This window comes from Protopterus annectens, chromosome 1.part2 (genome assembly GCF_019279795.1).
Source record: "Protopterus annectens isolate FY-2018-M chromosome 1.part2, PAN1.0, whole genome shotgun sequence".
Classification (NCBI taxonomy): domain Eukaryota; kingdom Metazoa; phylum Chordata; order Ceratodontiformes; family Protopteridae; genus Protopterus; species Protopterus annectens.
In genome coordinates, this window is record NC_056727.1 from 677,349,665 (window position 1) to 677,372,287 (window position 22,623).

General features: G+C 41.9%; 1 protein-coding gene across 1 annotated transcript in view; it reads right to left on the minus strand.

Moving 5' to 3' along the window:
* The window catches only part of AKT3 (AKT serine/threonine kinase 3), a 2,413,182-nt gene that overhangs the window by 1,082,077 nt on the left and 1,308,482 nt on the right, over positions 1-22,623 (minus strand). The gene's annotated exons all lie outside the window — the stretch shown is intronic.

The following is a 22,623-nucleotide window of genomic DNA, read 5'->3' on the forward strand; positions in this document are numbered from 1 at the left end:
TACTATGTTCTTCATGTTTCACTTTTGCAGTCCTTACAAATGAGTTGATTCCCAAAGCCCAGGAAAAAACAAAAAGGGAGAGGAACACTAAAGGTTGGTAAGAATGCCCTGCAGCACTGCAGTGGCAAAACCAGCCCTGGACTTAGATAACAAGGACAGATTGTAATGCTTGGTGAAAGTGTGGACAGAAGTCCAGGATGCTGCTTCCAGGATGTCCTTAGTAGGTACACCTCTAAGAAAAGCTGCTGAGGTAAAGGTAGTTCTAGTAGAATGGGTCCTAATGCTGTGAGAAGGAACCTTGCCATGCTGTAAGTAACAAAAGTGAATACAATGAGCAATCTACTTAGAAATAGTTTGTTTAGAAACAGCTTTGCCCTGGGCTCCAGGAGCAAAACTGACCAACAACTGATCTGACTTTCGGAAAGACTTAGTCCTATCCCGGTAAAATCTAAGTTGCCAATGCACATCCAGAGAATGTAGCAACCTCTTCCCTCTACTCTGAGGATTAGGAAAGAAGGTAGGCAGGTGGATAGACTGATTAAGAGTCAGGCTAGAAACCACGTTAGGCATAAAAGGAGGATTAGTCCGAAGAAAAACCCGATCCACATGGAAAGTGATAAAAGGCTCTACTGCCATTAAGGCCTTGAGCTCAGACACTCTTCTAGCTGAAGTAATTTCCAAAAGAAATGCAGTTTTCCAGGAGAGAAACTTCAAATCTGCTGAGGCAGCAGGCTCAAAAGGAGTCAGTTTCTCAAGAACAAAATTAAGATTCCCAAGCCGGAGTAGGTGCCCTTCTGGGAGACTTTAAATTGCTAACTCCACTGAGGAACTGTTTTATCAGGGGATGAGAGAAAATGGGTTGTTTAAAAGAACAGTGAGCAGAAATAGCTGAAGCATGAAGCTTGACAGAAGAGAAGGAAAGTCCACCATTAAGTAAACCTGCCGGGTAATCAAGAATTAGAGGAAGAGTAGGAAGAGATGGATCTTCTCCTCTAGTCTGCATCCAAATGGAGAATCTTTTCCACTTATCTGTGTACGATTTCCTAGTACTAGGCCTCCTAGCCTCACGAAGGACCTCAACTACCTGTTGAGAAAGGTCTAAATTATGAGCCAGGCAGTCAAATGCAGAGTCTGCAGGAGAGGAAGCAGAATCGTTCCTCCGTCCTGAGCCAAGAAATTTGGTATCAGGTGAAGATGCCAAGCCAGAGACTGGGAGAGACTGTGAAGAAGTGGATACCAATGCTGCCTAGGCCAGTCTGGAGCTATGATGATGGGCCTTGGTTTTTCATCCCTTATCTTTAACAGCCCTCTGTGAAGAAGATGCAGAGAAGGGAATGCATAGATCGATAGCTGTGTCCAGGGAAAGGACACCGCATCCACTTTCCAAGCTTTATTGTGATGATCCCTAGTGCAAAATTTTGGAAGAAGGTGGTTGGTCGGAGAAGCAAAGAGATCCACCTGAGGAGTGCCCCAGCTCTGAATGATGTGATGGAAGATGGTTTTGTTTAGTTGCCAGACGTGAGGATCCAGAACCTGCCTGCTCAATTAGTCTGCCAATGTGTTGAGCCTTCCTGGAATAAACTGGGATATCAGATAAATCCCCAAAGAAGCTGCCATGGACCATAGGCTCATGCTTTGTCTGCACAGGGGCTAAGAGTGAGTCCCTCCCTGCTTGTTGATGTACCACATGATTGTAGTGTTGTCTGTCCTGACTAGAAGAGTACCAGGAGAGAGAAGATGCTTGCTAAGCGTAGTCCAAGGCATCTGTGGTGAGTCTGGCTGGCAGGAGGTGGACAGAAAGGTAGGCCTTTGTTCTGTGCACAGCCCATTGCCCACCAAAGGAACTCAGTTTGCAGGCAGGGAACCAGAGGAAGAATCAAGTCTAAATCCTGAGTGTGTTGACACCAAAGGTTTCTGAGGTACCAGTGTATTATCCTCATATGCAGTCTTGCATATGGAATCATTATAATACATGAAGCCATGAACCCCAGGGCTTGCAGGAATTGCCTTGCAGAGAGCTGGGTCATGCTTGCCAAGTCCTTGAAGTAATTTGAAAGATCTGTTTCTCTTGAGGGAGGGATACCATCTGGACGGCTGTGTTCAGACTCGCTCCCAGGAATACAATCTCCCTGGTGGGTACCAATTTTGACTTCTTTTTGTTGATTATGTAACCCAAAGAGGTGAGAAAGTTCTTTACAAAGTCCAAATCCTTTACACGTTGCTCTGGAGGAGTTTGCTTGAATAAGGCAATCACCCAAGTAAGGGTAAATTTGAATGTTCCTTTGCCTGCAAAAGGCAATGACTGGAGCTAGACATTTTGTAAAAACTCTGGGAGCAGTAGATAAGCCAAAGGGCAGTGCAGAGAATTGGAAGTGCCTGTTCCCCGCACTGAAATGAAGGAACTACCTGCAGCTTTCTCTTATAGGGATGTGCAAGTAAGCTTCTTTTAGGTCCAAGGTCACCAGCCAGGAATCCTTGGCCAGCATTGGCAGCAACTGCTGAAGGGTAAGCATCTTGAATTTGGGAATCACCAGAAAAGTGTTTAGAATGGGAAAATCAGAATAGGGGGCCAGGTGCCCCCTTTTCTTTGGGAACCAGGAAAAGTCTTGAGTAAAAACCCTGGCCTCTCTGTAGTGCAGGAACTAGCTCTATTGCTCCCAGGTTTAGCAAGGAAGAAACTTGGTTTTCTGATTCTGCCCTTTGAAGTGGGGGAATATCTGGGTATCCTTGGAGGACCGGGAAGGTGTGAAAGGAGAATTTGTAGCCTTGGGATACTATTTTTAGCACCCATTTGTGGTCCGTGATAGTGTGCCAGACATCTGCATAAATGGCTAACCTTCCCCCCAAAGGAAACCCTGGGCCTGCAAAGGCAAGCAGGAGAAACCCGGAGTCATTGAGAAAGTTTGCTTTGGGAAGTCTGCTTAGAACTCCCAGGTTTAGAAGATGCAGCCTGCCAGTGTTTAGCCTTGTGAGGGGTGGAAGTCTGTCCCCTGGAAGACCTGTAGCTCCTGGATCTAGTACGACCCTGTTTACTAGGGTCAGGAAAAGTCCAACTCTTAGAAGGGTAATGCCTGCTAAACTGAGGAGGCTGAACTTGCAGAAAGTCCTCAACAGTTTGCATAGATTTAGCCTTATCCTCCAGTTTCTTCAACACCTCTTCTGCATTGCTTCCAAAAAGATTGTCCTTATGCAAAGGCACGTCCAGTAATTTAGACTTTACAGGTTCAGAAAGGGGCTGTTCTCTGAGCCAAGCATGTCTTCTGATAACAGAACCAGTGGCTGCTGCTCTGCAAGAAGCCTCCAAAGTGTCAAAGCCACAATGTAGTGAATGTTTAGTAACCAGAGTGGCAGAACTCAATAAGTCCTGCATGTCCTTATTCTCCATCAGGAAAGGAACACCAGCAATTTTAGCCTTGATAGCCTCCAAAGTATGCTGCTGATACTTAAGCATATGAAAGAGACAATTAACAGATCTAATAGCCAGGGTGGAAGAAGTATAAACCTTTTTACCCCACCTATCTAAGGCCCTAGATTCCCTGTCAGAAGGAACAGCATTTTTAGCAACCGTGGCTTTAACACCTTTAGGGCCCTGAGAAATAATCATTGGATCAGCAGTAGGATTCTTGAAAAGAAACGGATGAGAAACAAGAACTCTATAATACCTGTCAGGCTTTCTGGGAGCAGGAGGAACAGAATTAGGAGTCAAAGAATTCAAGAACACATCATCAATAACTTCCAAAACTGGAGGATTAGCCAAAGGCTTATGCTGAGGCAAATCCAAGAACTCCCTAATCCGCTTCTTAGACTGAAGGAAATCCTGACTTTCCCATCTAAAATGCTCCCTGAGGGTATTCAGAGTATCCCCACAAGAGAAATCTTCTGGGGGGAGGCAGAAGGGATGGAGTCTTCAGCATCAGAGTCCTCAAAACCAGAAAAAAGCTGAGAATGTCCATCAGCAGAGTTACTTGAAACTTCTGAGTCTGAGGCAGACAAAACATCTGGGGACGATTCCCTAACCCCTTTAAGAGGAGGTGGTTGAGAGCCCTTGATAAGAGTTAAAGAGATTACTAGCCATCTTAAACATCTGAGCCTGAGGTAACTGAGGGGAGGCCAACGCCTGATTAGTAGTAGACTTTCTGCAGAGAGGCTTACCAGAAAGCCATAGGGACTCGGGAGGCCTAGCCACCGTAAAAAAGTGGGCCAAGGTTGTCAGCCTGGATCTGGTCTCCGGGCAGAAAAAAGAGGCCTCAGAAGCCGGTGCCTGCCTAGCTGCTCTGGATCCATCAGAGGCGACGACTGTCGGAGGGTCCAAAGGCAAGGTAGAAGCCTGATAAATGGAGGACTCAGAAAAGGCCTCTGAAGATGCCTGCTGCTGAATGTCTGCAGACTGTGGGAGCAAGGGAAGCACCTCACTGGCTGCCGCTGGACCGACAACCAACTTAATAGGGATGTCATTGGTTAATTTAACCCTAGGCCTGTTGCTGTCCTTATCCTTGCACTTCTTAGGCACATTCGAAGTCGGGAGATCAGAAGACGCCATAACAACAAACGCAGGCCAAACTCTGAAGTGTTTATACAAAATCCTAGCTCTACAGCGTATGGTACGCAGGTTGAAAGAAGCACAGAGATCAAAATTTGGAATGTCATGCTCAAGGCCCAAACAAGTAATACAGTAAGAATAAAAATCGTGATGTGGAATCGGTTTTCCACAGGCAAGACAGTTATTAATTTTCTCTGACATTCGTTAAAGCGAGAAAAAAGGGTCCCCAACTGGGTACTTATCTGAGGATGTCTTCAACTTTAGAAGTTGGAATACAAAATTAAGGTAATCGGCCGACCAGCACTCGTGAGAATTGCATCTGCTTCGGGCTCCGCGGCAAGAAAGACTGAGGAAATGATGGCTGCCTGCCTTTATACCTGATGTCCTGGCATCAGGCTTATTCCGGAGGAAGCAGACGTCATATACCAAGGACTTTGGTATTCTGGCCAACTGCGAGCTACAGGGAGCCGGATAACCCATTTGTAAGGACTGCAACAGTGAAACACGATGAACATGTAATAAACTCAAATGACGGTCTATAAAAGCAAATAATTTCTCCTAGCTTAAAATTAAGCGTTTCTCAGAATAAGTTCACTTTCTGGCATAAAAATAAAATGTCAAAGACTTTTTCCCCAAAGGAACTTATCTGCTCAGCAATGAAGAAAGCATTAGCCAACCATCAATCCTTGAAAGCCCACAAGAGGAATGCTCTTCAGAAGCGGTAAACCTCTGAATGGCTTGGCATCCAAACCAATCGTTCTTCCCTCAAGTTGAGTAATGGTTTGGGTATGTGGAAGGTGCCTCTGAAGCACTGGAAGCTGACCGGGTGTTATATCCTTAGGAGATAACCCATACAGCTAAGGCTACTGCAGCACTGATCTTTTGCATTTTCTGTTTTTCTAACTTGCATCATTGTTGAAACACTGCAAGTCATATGAGAGTGTTTTCAACAGAGGATTTTGGAGAAGAACTTTCAGAAAGTAGTTCCCCTTCTTCTAGGACTTCATGAAGCAACGGGGGTAACTAGCATCCTACTATTCAGAACCAAATGGCTTGAAGGCCCTGATAAAAGTTGGAACAGCTGTCTGTGGAATTACTGAATGACAGCCAGAGAATGCAGAAATACAAATTTTAACTGATCCGTATGGAAAATTAGAATACAAATAAACTTTAGGTTCATAGGTGTGTACTAAGCTAATGGCCCTGGAGCCTTTACAAGCCCAGCCCATAGGATCACCCTGGCATTGTGCCACCCAACCTTAATTCCCAGTGCCTCTATCGAGTAAAGCCACTGGAGTGATTCCCGGGGTGAACTTTCTACTTCCCATCCACTCATCATGATCTCTCTTGAAGAAGGCCAGTGAGGTGCTCTGTTTGACATGTATGGGAAGTCTATTCCATAGCCTGGGCAGTCTCTGGGTTACGAACCTGTCCCCTCCAGCATGTCCTGTTGATTGTGGTAATGAGGTTGAGGTCTCTGGGGTGTGTACTGCGGAGGGATTGGGATTTCTTTAGTTGTAGCATTTCTAACAGAGCTGGGTCAGACATGGCTTTATAAGTCAAGCAGAGATCACCTCTAATTAAGATTTAGTACATAAAAAGTACAGTTTTGTACCTACCATAAATGTAGATGTTCGAGGATTCCCTTGCTGCAGTCCTGACTATTGGGTATAGTCCGCGTCCCAGTCGTCTCAATACCAGAGAGTATAAGGATGGCCGGTCATGGCGCTTTAGACTGACGTCAGTACGTCAGGGTACTAATGCGCATGACCGACGCCATTTCCTCAGTCTTTTCTTGCCCCAGATGTCAGAAGACCCAAAAAGACAAGTCCCAAAAACAACCTGCACCAAAAAACATGTACCATATATACAACAATATATACAAAAAATATAAGCACATAAACTCACCTACACAACCACCCCGAAACACAGTGGGGAAGGAGGGAATTGATTGTAGCAAGGAATCCTCGAACATCTACATTTATGGTAGGTACAAAACTGTACTATGTTCTTCGTCTTCCCTTGCTGCAGTCCTGACTATTGGGTAGAATCCCAAAGCAGAGGTAAGGGAGGCTGGCAAATTATAAAGTAGCAGGAGCTGACAACATGCCTTGTAAAACAGCTGTGGCAAAACCAGCCCTAGTCTTAGAGTATATAGGCAGGTGATAATGCCTAGAGAAAGTATGCACTGAACTCCAAGTAGCTGCTTCCAGAATATCCTTAGTTGCCACCCCTTAGAAATGCTGTTGAAGTGGCAGTAGCCCTAGTGGAATGAGGCCTAATCCCAGCTGGAACCTCTTTGCCATGATGGGAATAACAAAATGCAATGCAAAAGCCAATCCACCTAGAAATAGTTTGTTTTGACACAGGCTTGCCCTGTGAACTCAAAGCAAAAGAAACAAGTAACTGCTGAGACTGCCTACAATTCTTAATCCTGCACAAATAATAACGAATTGCCTGTGTAAATCTAAAGTGTGCAAAAACTTTTCCCATTTATTTGCAGGATCTGCAAATATCGTAGTCAAATGAATAGTTTGGTTTAAAGCCACGCTAGAAACCACCTTAGATATAAAGGATGGATTAGTCCGTAATGAAAACCCTGTCCTTATGGAAAATCAAAAGGGCTCTACTGCCATAAGGGCCTTGAACTCAGACACCCTACTTGCAGATGTAATAGCCAACAGAAATGCAGTCTTCCATGACAAATATTTCAATTCAGCAGTAGCTGCAGGCTCAAAAGGTTGTAGAGTTAGTTTTTCCAACACAAAATTGAGATCCCAAGCAGGAGTAGGAGCTCTGGGGGTCTTATATTCTTTGCCCCTCTAAGAAACTGCTTGAACAAAGGATGAGAGAACAAAGGTGGGTCACAATCCTAGTGAGCTGAAATTGCTGCAGCATGAATCTTGATGCAAGAGAAGGACAAACCTTTGTCCAATAATTCAGTAAGATATTGAAGAGCCACACTCAAATTAGGCTCTGAAATCTCCAAATTCTTTGTCTGCATCCAAAATAAAAATCTCTTCCATTTATCTGTACGATTTCCTAGTACTAGGCCTCCTGGCCTCACGAAGGACCTCAACTACCTGTTGAGAAAGGTCTAAATTATGAGCCAGGCGGTCAAATGCAGAGTCTGCAGGAGAGGAAGCAGAATCGTTCCTCCGTCCTGAGCCAAGAAATTTGGTATCAGGTGAAGATGCCAAGCCAGAGACTGGGAGAGACTGTGAAGTGGATACCAATGCTGCCTAGGCCAGTCTGGAGCTATGATGATGGGCCTTGGTTTTTCATCCCTTATCTTTAACAGCCCTGTATGAAGAAGATGCAGAGAAGGGAATGCATAGATCGATAGCTGTGTCCAGGGAAAGGACACCGCATCCACTTTCCAAGCTTTATTGTGATGATCCCTAGTGCAAAATTTTGGAAGAAGGTGGTTGGTTGGAGAAGCAAAGAGATCCACCTGAGGAGTGCCCCAGCTCTGAATGATGCGATGGAAGATGGTTTTGTTTAGTTGCCAGACGTGAGGATCCAGAACCTGCCTGCTCAATTAGTCTGCCAATGTGTTGAGCCTTCATGGAATAAACTGGGATATCAGATAAATCCCCAAAGAAGCTGCCATGGACCATAGGCTCATGCTTTGTCTGCACAGGGGCTAAGAGTGAGTCCCTCCCTGCTTGTTGATGTACCACATGATTGTAGTGTTGTCTGTCCTGACTAGAAGAGTACCAGGAGAGTACCAGGAGAGAGAAGATGCTTGCTAAGCGTAGTCCAAGGCATCTGTGGTGAGTCTGGCTGGCAGGAGGTGGACAGAAAGGTAGGCCTTTGTTCTGTGCACAGCCCATTGCCCACCAAAGGAACTCAGTTTGCAGGCAGGGAACCAGAGGAAGAATCAAGTCTAAATCCTGAGTGTGTTGACACCAAAGGTTTCTGAGGTACCATTGTATTATCCTCATATGCAGTCTTGCATATGGAATCATTAGAATACATGAAGCCATGAACCCCAGGGCTTGCAGGAATTGCCTTGCAGAGAGCTGGGTCATGCTTGCCAAGTCCTTGAAGTAATTTGAAAGATCTGTTTCTCTTGAGGGAGGGATACCATCTGGACGGCTGTGTTCAGACTCGCTCCCAGGAATACAATCTCCCTGGTGGGTACCAATTTTGACTTCTTTTTGTTGATTATGTAACCCAAAGAGGTGAGAAAGTTCTTTACAAAGTCCAAATCCTTTACACGTTGCTCTGGAGAGTTTGCTTGAATAAGGCAATCGTCCAAGTAAGGGTAAATTTGAATGTTCCTTTGCCTGCAAAAGGCAATGACTGGAGCTAGACATTTTGTAAAAACTCTGGGAGCAGTAGATAAGCCAAAGGGCAGTGCAGAGAATTGGAAGTGCCTGTTCCCCGCACTGAAATGAAGGAACTACCTGCAGCTTTCTCTTATAGGGATGTGCAAGTAAGCTTCTTTTAGGTCCAAGGTCACCAGCCAGGAATCCTTGGCCAGCATTGGCAGCAACTGCTGAAGGGTAAGCATCTTGAATTTGGGAATCACCAGAAAAGTGTTTAGAATGGGAAAATCAGAATAGGGGGCCAGGTGCCCCCTTTTCTTTGGGAACCAGGAAAAGTCTTGAGTAAAAACCCTGGCCTCTCTGTAGTGCAGGAACTAGCTCTATTGCTCCCAGGTTTAGCAAGGAAGAAACTTGGTTTTCTGATTCTGCCCTTTGAAGTGGGGGAATATCTGGGTATCCTTGGAGGACCGGGAAGGTGTGAAAGGAGAATTTGTAGCCTTGGGATACTATTTTTAGCACCCATTTGTGGTCCGTGATAGTGTGCCAGACATCTGCATAAATGGCTAACCTTCCCCCCAAAGGAAACCCTGGGCCTGCAAAGGCAAGCAGGAGAAACCCGGAGTCATTGAGAAAGTTTGCTTTGGGAAGTCTGCTTAGAACTCCCAGGTTTAGAAGATGCAGCCTGCCAGTGTTTAGCCTTGTGAGGGGGTGGAAGTCTGTCCCCTGGAAGACCTGTAGCTCCTGGATCTAGTACAACCCTGTTTACTAGGGTCAGGAAAAGTCCAACTCTTAGAAGGGTAATGCCTGCTAAACTGAGGAGGCTGAACTTGCAGAAAGTCCTCAACAGTTTGCATAGATTTAGCCTTATCCTCCAGTTTCTTCAACACCTCTTCTGCATTGCTTCCAAAAAGATTGTCCTTATGCAAAGGCACGTCCAGTAATTTAGACTTTACAGGTTCAGAAAGGGGCTGTTCTGACCCAAGCATGTCTTCTGATAACAGAACCAGTGGCTGCTGCTCTGCAAGAAGCCTCCAAAGTGTCAAAGCCACAATGTAGTGAATGTTTAGTAACCAGAGTGGCAGAACTCAATAAGTCCTGCATGTCCTTATTCTCCATCAGGAAAGGAACACCAGCAATTTTAGCCTTGATAGCCTCCAAAGTATGCTGCTGATACTTACGCATATGAAAGAGACAATTAACAGATTTAATAGCCAGGGTGGAAGAAGTATAAACCTTTTTACCCCACCTATCTAAGGCCCTAGATTCCCTGTCAGAAGGAACAGCATTTTTAGCAACCGTGGCTTTAACACCTTTAGGGCCCTGAGAAATAATCATTGGATCAGCAGTAGGATTCTTGAAAAGAAACGGATGAGAAACAGGAACTCTATAATACCTGTCAGGCTTTCTGGGAGCAGGAGGAACAGAATTAGGAGTCAAAGAATTCAAGAACACATCATCAATAACTTCCAAAACTGGAGGATTAGCCAAAGGCTTATGCTGAGGCAAATCCAAGAACTCCCTAATCCGCTTCTTAGACTGAAGGAAATCCTGACTTTCCCATCTAAAATGCTCCCTGAGGGTATTCAGAGTATCCCCACAAGAGAAATCTTCTGGGGGGAGGCAGAAGGGATGGAGTCTTCAGCATCAGAGTCCTCAAAACCAGAAAAAAGCTGAGAATGTCCATCAGCAGAGTTGCTTGAAACTTCTGAGTCTGAGGCAGACAAAACATGCGGGGACGATTCCCTAACCCCTTTAAGAGGAGGTGGTTGAGAGCCCTTGATAAGAGTTAAGAGATTACTAGCCATCTTAACCATCTGAGCCTGAGGTAACTGAGGGGAGGCCAACGCCTGATTAGTAGTAGACTTTCTGCAGAGAGGCTTACCAGAAAGCCATAGGGACTCGGGAGGCCTGGCCACCGTAAAAAAGTGGGCCAAGGTTGTCAGCCTGGATCTGGTCTCCGGGCAGAAAAAAGAGGCCTCAGAAGCCGGTGCCTGCCTAGCTGCTCTGGATCCATCAGAGGCGACGACTGTCGGAGGGTCCAAAGGCAAGGTAGAAGCCTGATAAATGGAGGACTCAGAAAAGGCCTCTGAAGATGCCTGCTGCTGAATGTCTGCTGACTGTGGGAGCAAGGGAAGCACCTCACTGGCTGCCGCTGGACCGACAACCAACTTAATAGGGATGTCATTGGTTAATTTAACCCTAGGCCTGTTGCTGTCCTTATCCTTGCACTTCTTAGGCACATTCGAAGTCGGGAGATCAGAAGACGCCATAACAAACTCAGGCCAAACTCTGAAGTGTTTATACAAAATCCTAGCTCTACAGCATATGGTACGCAGGTTGAAAGAAGCACAGAGATCAAAATTTGGAATGTCATGCTCAAGGCCCAAACAAGTAATACAGTAAGAATGAAAATCGTGATGTGGAATCGGTTTTCCACAGGCAAGACAGTTATTAATTTTCTCTGACATTCGTTAAAGCGAGAAAAAAGGGTCCCCAACTGGGTACTTATCTGAGGATGTCTTCAACTTTAGAAGTTGGAATACAAAATGAAGGTAATCGGCCGACCAGCACTCGTGAGAATTGCATCTGCTTCGGGCTCAAGGCAAGAAAGACTGAGGAAATGATGGCTGCCTGCCTTTATACCTGATGTCCTGGCATCAGGCTTATTCCGGAGGAAGCCGACGTCATATACCAAGGACTTTGGTATTCTGGCCAACTGCGAGCTACAGGGAGCCGGATAACCCATTTGTAAGGACTGCAACAGTGAAACACGATGAACATGTAATAAACTCAAATGACGGTCTATAAAAGCAAATAATTTCTCCTAGCTTAAAATTAAGCGTTTCGCAGAATAAGTTCACTTTCTGGCATAAAAATAAAATGTCAAAGACTTTTTCCCCAAAGGAACTTATCTGCTCAGCAATGAAGAAAGCATTAGCCAACCATCAATCCTTGAAAGCCCACAAGAGGAATGCTCTTCAGGAGCGGTAAACCTCTGAATGGCTTGGCATCCAAACCAATCGTTCTTCCCTCAAGTTGAGTAATGGTTTGGGTATGTGGAAGGTGCCTCTGAAGCACTGGAAGCTGACCGGGTGTTATATATCCTTAGGAGATAACCCATACAGCTAAGGCTACTGCAGCACTGATCTTTTGCATTTTCTGTTTTTCTAACTTGCATCATTGTTGAAACACTGCAAGTCATATGAGAGTGTTTTCAACAGAGGATTTTGGAGTAGAACTTTCAGAAAGTAGTTCCCCTTCTTATAGGACTTCATGAAGCAACGGGGGTAACTAGCATCCTACTATTCAGAACCAAATGGCTTGAAGGCCCTGATAAAAGTTGGAACAGCTGTCAGTGGAATTACTGAATGACAGCCAGAGAATGCAGAAATACAAATTTTAACTGATCCGTATGGAAAATTAGAATACAAATAAACTTTAGGTTCATAGGTGTGTACTAAGCTAATGGCCCTGGAGCCTTTACAAGCCCAGCCCATAGGATCACCCTGGCATTGTGCCACCCAACCTTAGTTCCCAGTGCCTCTATCGAGTAAAGCCACTGGAGTGATTCCCGGGGTGAACTTTCTACTTCCCATCCACTTATCATGATCTCTCTTGAAGAAGGCCAGTGAGGTGCTCTGTTTGACATGTATGGGAAGTCTATTCCATAGCCTGGGCAGTCTCTGGGTTACGAACCTGTCCCCTCCAGCATGTCCTGTTGATTGTGGTAATGAGGTTGAGGTCTCTGGGGTGTGTACTGCGGAGGGATTGGGATTTCTTTAGCTGTAGCATTTCTAACAGAGCTGGGTCAGACATGGCTTTGTCAAGCAGAGATCACCTCTAAGTAAGATTTAGTACATAAAACTTTGTAAGAAACAGTGTAAAGGACCTAGACCTTCTGACACAACCCTGAAAACAAATCTCCAACTTCAATATGCAAGACTTTCTTGTATTAGGCATTTTAATTTCCATTAAAATATTTATTAAATAACTGGTTAGGAAAAGGAGACACTATTAAGAATTAAAATTATATCCTTAATATGGAGTGATTCAGAATTTTCATATTGGGATGCAACACTCTGCCCTTGTCTTATCAGCAAAGATTTCTGTAGGGCCTTGGTAGATGAAAAATCAGACTTACTAATGATGAATACTAACATTGTCTGGGTCAAGAGGGAGCTACAGATAATAGGTTATCACTTGTGTTTTGCTTTTATAGCTTTTTGAATTAAGAGAAAAGTATGATAATCATGTATTAAAATTGATTTTAATGAACAGAGAAAACATCTTTAACGCTGTCTTGACAGGCACAAAACAGCAGAAGATTTTGTCATGATTGTTGTGCAGGGCAGCAAAAAAGATCTACTTCCAGAAGATCCACATATGCAATGTGATAGAACATTCTTGGATCTGGTTTCTACTAGTCAGCCAACACTATTTGTCCTGCTCAAAGCATCTGTAAGTTAATTTTGTAGGTTTAGAACATGAGCTGTTAATACATGGAGATTGTATTATAGGGTTCATACTCAAATATGAAGTTTCTTCCTGAAAAGTTAAAAAGGTTCACATATTACATCAAGGAGTACTGTCTTTGTTGATTTGTAGAAGGGCTTGCAGAAAGTTGCTCTGGAAGGCTGCTATCAGGGTTCTTATAATGCCTTCATCTCCCTTACGTTGACATTAAGGGGTTTTTCCTGTTCAGACAAGGTACAGAGGGTGGCTTCCCAAATGTAATCTATTGCGGCTGTAATCAGAACCAGATGGTGGAAGTAATTTTATTCCTAGGAGTTCTCCACATCTGAACATTAGTGAATTCCCCTCTATGTCCCATGAGATTGCAGACTGGTATCAAAATGTTTCTGAAATGCCATTGTATCTTCATCCTATGCAGACTTGTCTGTGGGTGCAAATAAACAGGAGACACATATCGCAGTGTTTTCAGAAACTGTCTTACAGTTACAGCCTGTTGCTGAAAACTGTACTGTGATCCCAGAAAATGTATTCCAAGAAGCAGAACAAGGCAATCCTCTGACTGATGTGTTGCATCAACAATTAAGTCTGTACTGTCACAATTAATAACTGTCCAGCTAAGGTAAATCGCTTAGCTTTACTTTTGAAGATGTGAAGTACTCAAACTAAGCATTTAATAAATATTTTTGGGGCTCTGAATAGCAAAGCTGAAAATCAGAAATTTATATATTTTTATTTATTTCCTTTTTGCTGATGAGGTTAGCCCCATCAAATATGCCCTGTTTTCAAGGGTTCCTCAAACTGGCATGTACACTTAGTAGAGGGTAATTGGGCTATGGCACCTTGAACTTTTTCCTGTTCTTTTCCAGTTTTGTTGGAGAAACAGTAGCCTTCCATGTTGGAAGCTAATGCGCTCACAAATGGTATTGTAGAATGAGGAGAAGCATACTGTGTTTCTGATGTAAGAGTTTGATGTGAATGTGGGAATGAACCAAATTTCAAGGTGTTACAATGCTTAATACATGCACCTCAAGTGGAAGATGATGCATCTGAGGTATCCTGGAGTAAAAGTTGCACAATTTGCCGTAAAGTAGGCACTTTGTAGAATGGGTGTGATCATAGCATACAGGTTCACGTAATGTGAATATTTATGTTAACAGAGTTATCATTACATTCATGAAGATCTTGGATTAACATGCTTCACTTAGCTGAATGGGTAATTTTCTTTCTTTTCCCATTTGTTTTGTAATATGTTATCCTCAACAAGGCTTCTGTATCATATATGTGCTGAGGGGTTGTAATTTACTTTTTAATGCTTCTAAGAATTTGGCAGCACTAGCTCATTAAATTTACAGATTTATGAAGTCAACCTATCATTTTGATGTTTATCTAACTGTGGTATGAATGACTTTATAAAAACATTGTAATGCCTTGGTGAACAATACATTAAATTGTTATACTACTATGTTAATGCTTAATCACTGCTGTGAGTTTACTAATAACTAAAGTATCGGGCAATCCTAGTAAATGCCCTATCAGTATGTTCCATTTTTTTGGATTAGAATTTTATTTTTTTGAGGGGGTGATCTTTTCTTATGTTACTTCACATAGAGAGGTTGGTGTGCTTCTGTTACTGCATACTTGAACGTTTTTTTTTTTTTTTTTGTTAATAAGGATGCATTTCATAGTATTTTCTATCCTGGATTTACCACCAAGTTGGCTGTGACAGGTTAGACACAGACAGCAGCTTTGGTCAGCAACTATGGAAAAAAAAGTTTTGTTCTGAGTTTATTTTAGTATATTTCTCACATTGGTTTATGTTGTGTTAAGTGTCTGAAAAGAATTATATTTCTAACCACAGTTTCTCAATGCAAACTTATGGTACCTTCTGCTCTTGAAGTATTGTCTGTTTTCAGCTATTTTCTATCTAAATGTTTCCTTTACATTGAGTAAAACAGTAGATACAAGGGATAAACAGAAGTTAACTAAAGCTTCTATGCCATATGGCTTTTCAGTGTTCTCCTACATTTACAAATATAATTGCTCCCATTTTTCTATTGGTATATAATCTTCTGTTAAAGTACGACTTTAGTGATTATTAATTAAACCAGTCTCTTAGAAACTTGATTTATAAACAAAGTACTGATAAGTCCAAGTTAATATATGCACAGATGTACACCTATGAGTGATATGAAGGACAGTCCATTGACCTCTACAGCATATTTTTGGAATATGGGAGGAAAGTGATCACCAAGAAAAATCCATATGCACACAGGAAGATCTGTAAACTCTGTGCAAAAGAGACACCTACCAAACAGCTAAACGGAAGAACCAAGTGGTTTAATATACCCATGCTGTTATAGTAATATATACATTTTACTAATATTGACAGTCATAGCTATCATTAGCCTTACTTTTATTACTGTTGTTAATGCCTTTGTGTTACTGTTACTGTGTACCAATTGCCTTTAGTAATTCTATCTTCATGTCCTGCTGTGCGTTAACCTTATTGTTCTCCTGATATCTGATGCATCAGTATGTGACAAAAGGAGTGAAAAGCAGAATGTGTGAACCATGCAGTTTTATACTTCTCATCCTAGCTGAGAGGCCTCTGGTTTACCTCCTCCCCAAATATCTATTTTCAACAAAAGTAATACAGACAAAATGTACCATCGTTTGGAAGGGACATTAAAGCTATACACTAACCTGTTCTGTGGAATTAAGATGCCAAGATTTCCAAAAGGGTAATAAAACAATGAGGTGTGAAAGAAAGCTTAAAGCCTGGAAAATAAATACCCCATATTCATTCCCACAACATACTTTTGTCAAAAAAGCAATAAACTTGTGAAACAGAAATAAGCTGCTCCAAAGCACGACAGTGGAAAATAATTGTGTGCTAACGAATGGAGTCTTCCACAATAGAAACACATTTCAAAGCCTTCCCTCCTCCTGATAAGTTACACACTCAACAGACATGTACAGCGTCAGATTATTCATTAATTCTTCAGTCAAATTTAGCCAGTCAGATAGATTCATTCAATCTTCATTCTTCAGCACAATGACCAGTTCAAACATTAGGTCATGTGAGCTTTCCAGGCAACACAGACAAATACAGGCTCTGAAAGAGCTTTGCTGGGGCATATCACTGAGGATTGCTATACAGCCATGCTAACAAAGAAACTAACTATACTGCACCTTCCTTTTTCAGGACCTGACAACCCAAGTAGATAAGAGACCATCCATTTTCAGTGAGGGAAAGAAAAGTTGCCTAGAGAGGTATACAACCAAGTTCTAGCCTGTGAGTAAATGAACATTTGCCACAGGGAACACTGCTTTATGGATTCTGACAGAGCGTGGACACAAAAATGTGAATTTTTCCCCTATTTTCATTGTTCATTGAGGACCAAAGACTGTTTGATGGATTCTGTCAAATAAATGTTTGAACAGAAAAAAATGTGTTTTGAACTTGCTATTGGTATTTGACCTGACGATTCAGTCATGTAAGTGACATTTTTTTTACTTTTAATAATGCACAGCACTTCTCGTGTCTACTCATTAAATTATTATTTTTTAATATTGTAATAAATTCTGTTTTTATACAAATCCACCTGGTACACACTAACTGTTTTAATTCTTATCTTGATCTGAACCTAAAGCAATAGATTTAGAAAGGGAACCAAAAAACACAGATTCAAGGTATAGATCCTAAAAATAACAAAAACCCTCAAAAAGCATCAATGACAAGCTCAACAACTGGTAGTGAATAAACTGTAAAGAACAGCGATTGAAGAAGATTTAATCTATTAAATACATTCATCCAAATTATAACCATGGACTTCTTCACAGTACATCATTACGACCATACATGAAATAAATACCATTCAAGACCTTGAATGGTATTATTTTGTACTCATCCTCATATTCCCCCCTTATTTTTATTATACCTTGCTATTCCCCTTCAACATCTCCTGGTTCACCACCATGATTTTCATCTCCCCTCTTCCTTTTATCCCCTTTCACATCACATTACTTCTGTATCTCCCTTTATCCAGACACAAACCATATACTGGAACTTTACATCTCTTCTTCATAACAAAATAATCCTACATTTTCTTAATCAACTTTTCCTAACCTTCTTTCACTCAGCTTATCTACTAATCATCCATTTCAACCTCTACCACATCTGTGTGACCCAACCATTTTCTGTGCTAGTACCTCTACCTATTTCTATGATATTGGGTCTCAAACTTGACTGTCATCTGTACTGCTGAACAATCACTTCCATAAACACCTTACTTAAAAACTTTTTCCTCAAGCTTCACTTTTTAAAGCATGCTCTAACAAATGACTCTCTTTTGTTTCACTTTTTTTGTTTTACGCCACTGTTATAATCATGTATTAAATTTTATTATGACTTACAAAACTTTTTATCAATTGGTATGTAGTAGCCTTTTGTAAAACTCTGTTTATGTCACCCCAGATGGAACTCAAACCCACAATCCCTGGATTAGGAGGCTAATGCCTTATGCATTAGGCTACTGGGACATGACTATGTATGTATTACAACACATTCTATTTGCATTCATTATGCTAATGTGCTTTAAACCATTGTAATTTTTCTTATCTATTTTTGCCTATTTTTCTTATCTATTTTTTTATCTGCCATCACTAGGGAACAGGTCCTTAATGCTCTCTCTAAGACCAAGAACACTGCATCAATGGGCCCAGACAATATCCCAGGACGCCTTCTAAATAGCATAAAACATGACCTATCAGGGCCTCTGGAATTACTATTTAACTGTTGCCGCCAAACAGGCTTCATGCCTCATGAATGGAGAAAGGCAGCAGTCATCCCTCTGCACAAAGGTGGCCCATCTACAGACCCTGGAAACTACAGACCTGCAAGTCTCACTAGTCTTATATGTAAAGCCATGGAAAGAATTATCATGGAAATGATCAATAGATATATAGTAAACCACCAGACACTGGACTCAATCCAGTTTGGTTTCGTCAAGGGCAGATAATGCCTACTCAACCTGCTAGACTTCTTTCAGAAAGTCAACAAAGCAATAGATGAGGACAAAATCATTCACACTGCCTACCTTGACATTGCCAAGGCATTTGACACAATACCCCACTCGGGCATTGCTGACAAACTCAAGATGTTAGGTACAAACTCATATGTCACCAGGCGGATAGCCAACTGGCTCACACACAGGACCTAGGAAGTTAGAATTGGGGAGTCCACCTCTACAAAGAGGCCAGTCACAAGTGGAGTCCCTCAGGGATAAGTCCTTGGACCGCTCCTTTTTGGCATTTACTTCTCAGAAGTCAACGCCAATGTCAGTGGTCTCTGGCTGACTAAATATGCAGATGATTGCAAATTAGGAGCTGTCATTGAATCTCACACTGTGACAAATGTTCTCCAGGTGGGGCTGACACAGACAAAACTGGTGTCAGAGTCATGGACTAAAACTAAATGCCAAGAAATGTATAACAGTATCCTTTGGGAAGCCCTCCATCCCTGGTAACTATCACAGTAACAACACACCCTTTAGAGTTTCCCCAGTAGTCAAGGACTTAAGGACACACAGAGATAGTAATCTAGCCTTTGATAATCATTTGTCTAAAGTGGTGAGGAAATCCTTCTATGTTGTGCAACTTATAAAAAAAGGTATGGAATCTAAGCCCAAGAAGTCATTGTTCTACTGTATTCGGCATTCATCAGACCTATCATTGAGTACAAATCCCACTTTGGTATGTACCTAACCATGCATATCCAACAACTGGAATGTTCACAGAGGTTCCTCACTAAAATAATACAGGGTGTAAATAATATGTCCTATGCAGATGGCCTCAATGCCCTATCCCTGTATTCTGCCTCCTACAAGCTTTTGAGGGGAGATCTATGCCTGGCATACAGGGCATTGTCAGACCCCACTCTAATGGACCTCCTACATATCCACAAAACAAACAGTACCAGAATTACCCATTCTAAAGACTTAAACCTTGCCTGTGATATAAATAAGACCTGCTGGAGAGATATGTACGCATCCCAGAGACTACTGCGTCTATGGAAGAGGCTCCCCATTCATGTGAAGCAGTGTTTCTCCCTAATCCAATTCAAGTACAACTTGGACAACTGGATGGGAAACCGGAAATTCATCCCTGGTTTGGCACTTATGTTTCTGATTCAAACAGGTAACCTGTAAATAGTTAATCTCCCAGGCCCATGCTTACACTTATCAAGGGTATCAGAACTTGTCAGCGATTTGGGATGATTGGCTAGGCTTAAAAAGGCCCTTGTGGTCATTAGCCTAGTAAACACCTATAAGCCTATTTAAGTTTTCTATATGTATTTATACTGTAGCTTTTCTCTCCAGGCCTCTACTGGAGGGGGGGGGGGGGCTTATGCACAGATGGACAATTCCAGTAAACTAATATTAATAAATAAATAAAAGGCTAAGGCCTACAATTGATTTTCATGGAGGTCTTCTGGTCAGATGTGAATAAGGCCATTCTATTTGGAAAGAGTTTAAAGGTTCTTAAGCAGAATCATGATATTAGGGGAAAAAAGATTATGCTGTGATTAAAGAGTCTCTTGTAAGGTGTGATGTGCCAGGTATGTCAGTGCTTTCAAACTCTGAGGATCTCACCCCATACAGACAGACGGCACATGTAGCATATGTGTATGTCAAGGCAGGATGTAGTAAACCTTGGTATATACGAGAGGTCTGCACAGAAGTAAGCCTGTTATCTCAGTCAGTCATCCAAACACTGATGCAGCAATGCTACAATGCTGAATAATCCACATCCTATGTGGAAAATGCACAGGAAGGTGCAATAGGTCATGAATAATTTCTTTGAAAAATGTGGTCACATGGAAATTAAATGAGTGGGTCAGTTAAGGCAGAAGGTTTGTAGTTTCCTACATGTTTTATTCTTTGGATATGAGAAGTGTCTTATGAATAAACTCTGTTATAGAACGCTAAGAGAGACAAAAGCTTGCTTTAAGATCTGTTAGAGAGTAACTAAAAGATATTCTAAACCATAATTGAAATAAGAGTATGTGGAATCAGTGCTTTAATCCTCCACATAGGGCAAAATACACTGCAACATCCTGTGCAGGTGGGTAAGGGACCTAAACTCACTCCTTTAATAGGTCTAGATATTCTGGTGTGTGTGTGTGTGTGTGTGTGTGTGTGTGTGTGTGTCAAATCAATGACATTTTTTAGTCACACACAAGGGCGATCCTGTACTGGAGTGTGAAAAGCTCTGAATTCAGGATAGATCATCCACCAGGCATTCCAAATTGTGGCCAAAACTGCTACGGTAATCCCAGACAATGTTAGAGAATTTTCTTTACGGACTAATATTAAAAAAGTTCAATAAATGCCTGACCAAACTGCAGTGTTTGTTCTTAGCAAGCATTTGAAAGACACAGGGTTAAAGTTACATTCCATATACTACTTATATGTCCAGCAGAAGATAAATGCATTTTTAATGCACAACTCCACAGCAAACTCCGTTACAGCAGAACCTCACTTTAAGACAGGTACATTGACAGACATGTCTTTCTATAATTTGAAATTAGCAGTTCCTGTTATTGCTGAGTTATCAGAAAGTGTCACACAACACAATGAAATGAAGGGAGAAATAAGATCACTGTTGAATGGCTTAATCCTACTACAGGAAACCTGCTCCACTGAAAGTGGAAGTATGCTCATAAGAAGTTAATGTTGATTACCTTGGGCTAGTTCATGCAGTGAGAGAGATACAAGAGCTTAGGGAAGGATGCAGTTGTTCTTGAAAATCTGTCCAGCATGACAGAGGACAAGATGGGGCTTGGAAATAACTTGTCTTTTACATATTTCCAGAGTCAGCTTGAGTAGGCTATTCAGGAATCCAGGTGCGAGAAAAGTGTATGAGACAGTCAGTTTGCAAAAGATTCTTATGACTGTGGTATAAATAAGCTTCATGCAACTTGGGTGTCAAATGATCATAGTGTGAACATCAGCACTTGATACTACTGGCAGTTTATAATGGAGAGAGGAATTATAAGGCATGTAAACTCTGTGTACAACTCTCCCATATGGCATGTTCTCAAACCAACATATAAGGGAAGGTTCACTATAGATTACAGAAAGCTAAATCAGCAGGTGTACCTATGTCCCTGGCCCATGATGTACCTGGTCTGAAGCTTGGCTGGTGGTTAAGGGTGCAAAATATTTCATAACAATGGATATCTTAAATGGATTCTGGACTCTGAAGGTTCATCCACAAGAACAGTACAAACTTGCGTTCACATTTAATAGAAAACAGTACACCTAGAATAGGTACCCTTTTGGGTACCTGAACTCATCTGCTAATTTCAGTATTTCCTTGCACAAGGCCATCCCTGATGCAGAAATTAAAGGGAATCTGATTTATGAGGATGATGTGTCAATCAAAAGTAACACCTTTGAGAAGCATCTTGCTGAAGTGAACTGTGTGTTTAAGCAGCTCAAGAATGCTTGAAACCAACTATCTTTCACAAAAGGACAGTGATTTAGAAACAAGACCAATTACCTACAGTATGAAATTGAACCTAATTGGCTATGTCCTCAAAATGTATCAACCCACCAAAAAAAAAAGTATATGCAATCACTCTAGACAGTTTATTCAGGACTATGCAGAAGCAACATATCCCCTTATCACCAAGCTGTTAAAAGTCAGAACCCTGGGTATGGGGGAAAGGAAGGAAAAAAAACAAGCAGGCTTTAAAGGACAGCTTGAGTTAAGCCCCATGCCTGGGATATCCACAGATGAATAAACATTTCTGTTTTGAAACCGTACATAGACAGTAGCATCAGTGCCATCCTATATCAAAAGCTTGACTCTAATCATGTGTTATAGCTTATGCTAGCAAGACATTAAGTGACACAGAGAAAAAGTCCTCGGAGACAAAAAGATTATTATTTTTTTTTTAACTGCATGGGCCATGCAGAGATTGAAAAAATAAATGTGTGGCAAAAGACGGATACAGACCATCAGTCCACTGTAATTCTAGGAAGCCAGAAACTTAAGAATAGTAATGTGTCTAAGAGCAGAATTCTTGTGGCAAGGATTTTATCTCCCCGAGGATCAACCAATGGAGACAAAATATGCCAAAGACAAAACGAGCCTAATTGCCCAAAGACACACAGATCTGCAAATGTATGACTGCACAGAGTCTGAACAGTCAAGGCAACCACCTCAGGACTCAGCATTAGACTTGTGCAGCAAAACAGACATTACTATTATGATGAAAACATATGCAAAAACCTTCCCAAGGCATATGCTGATGACTTGCTTTTTAGC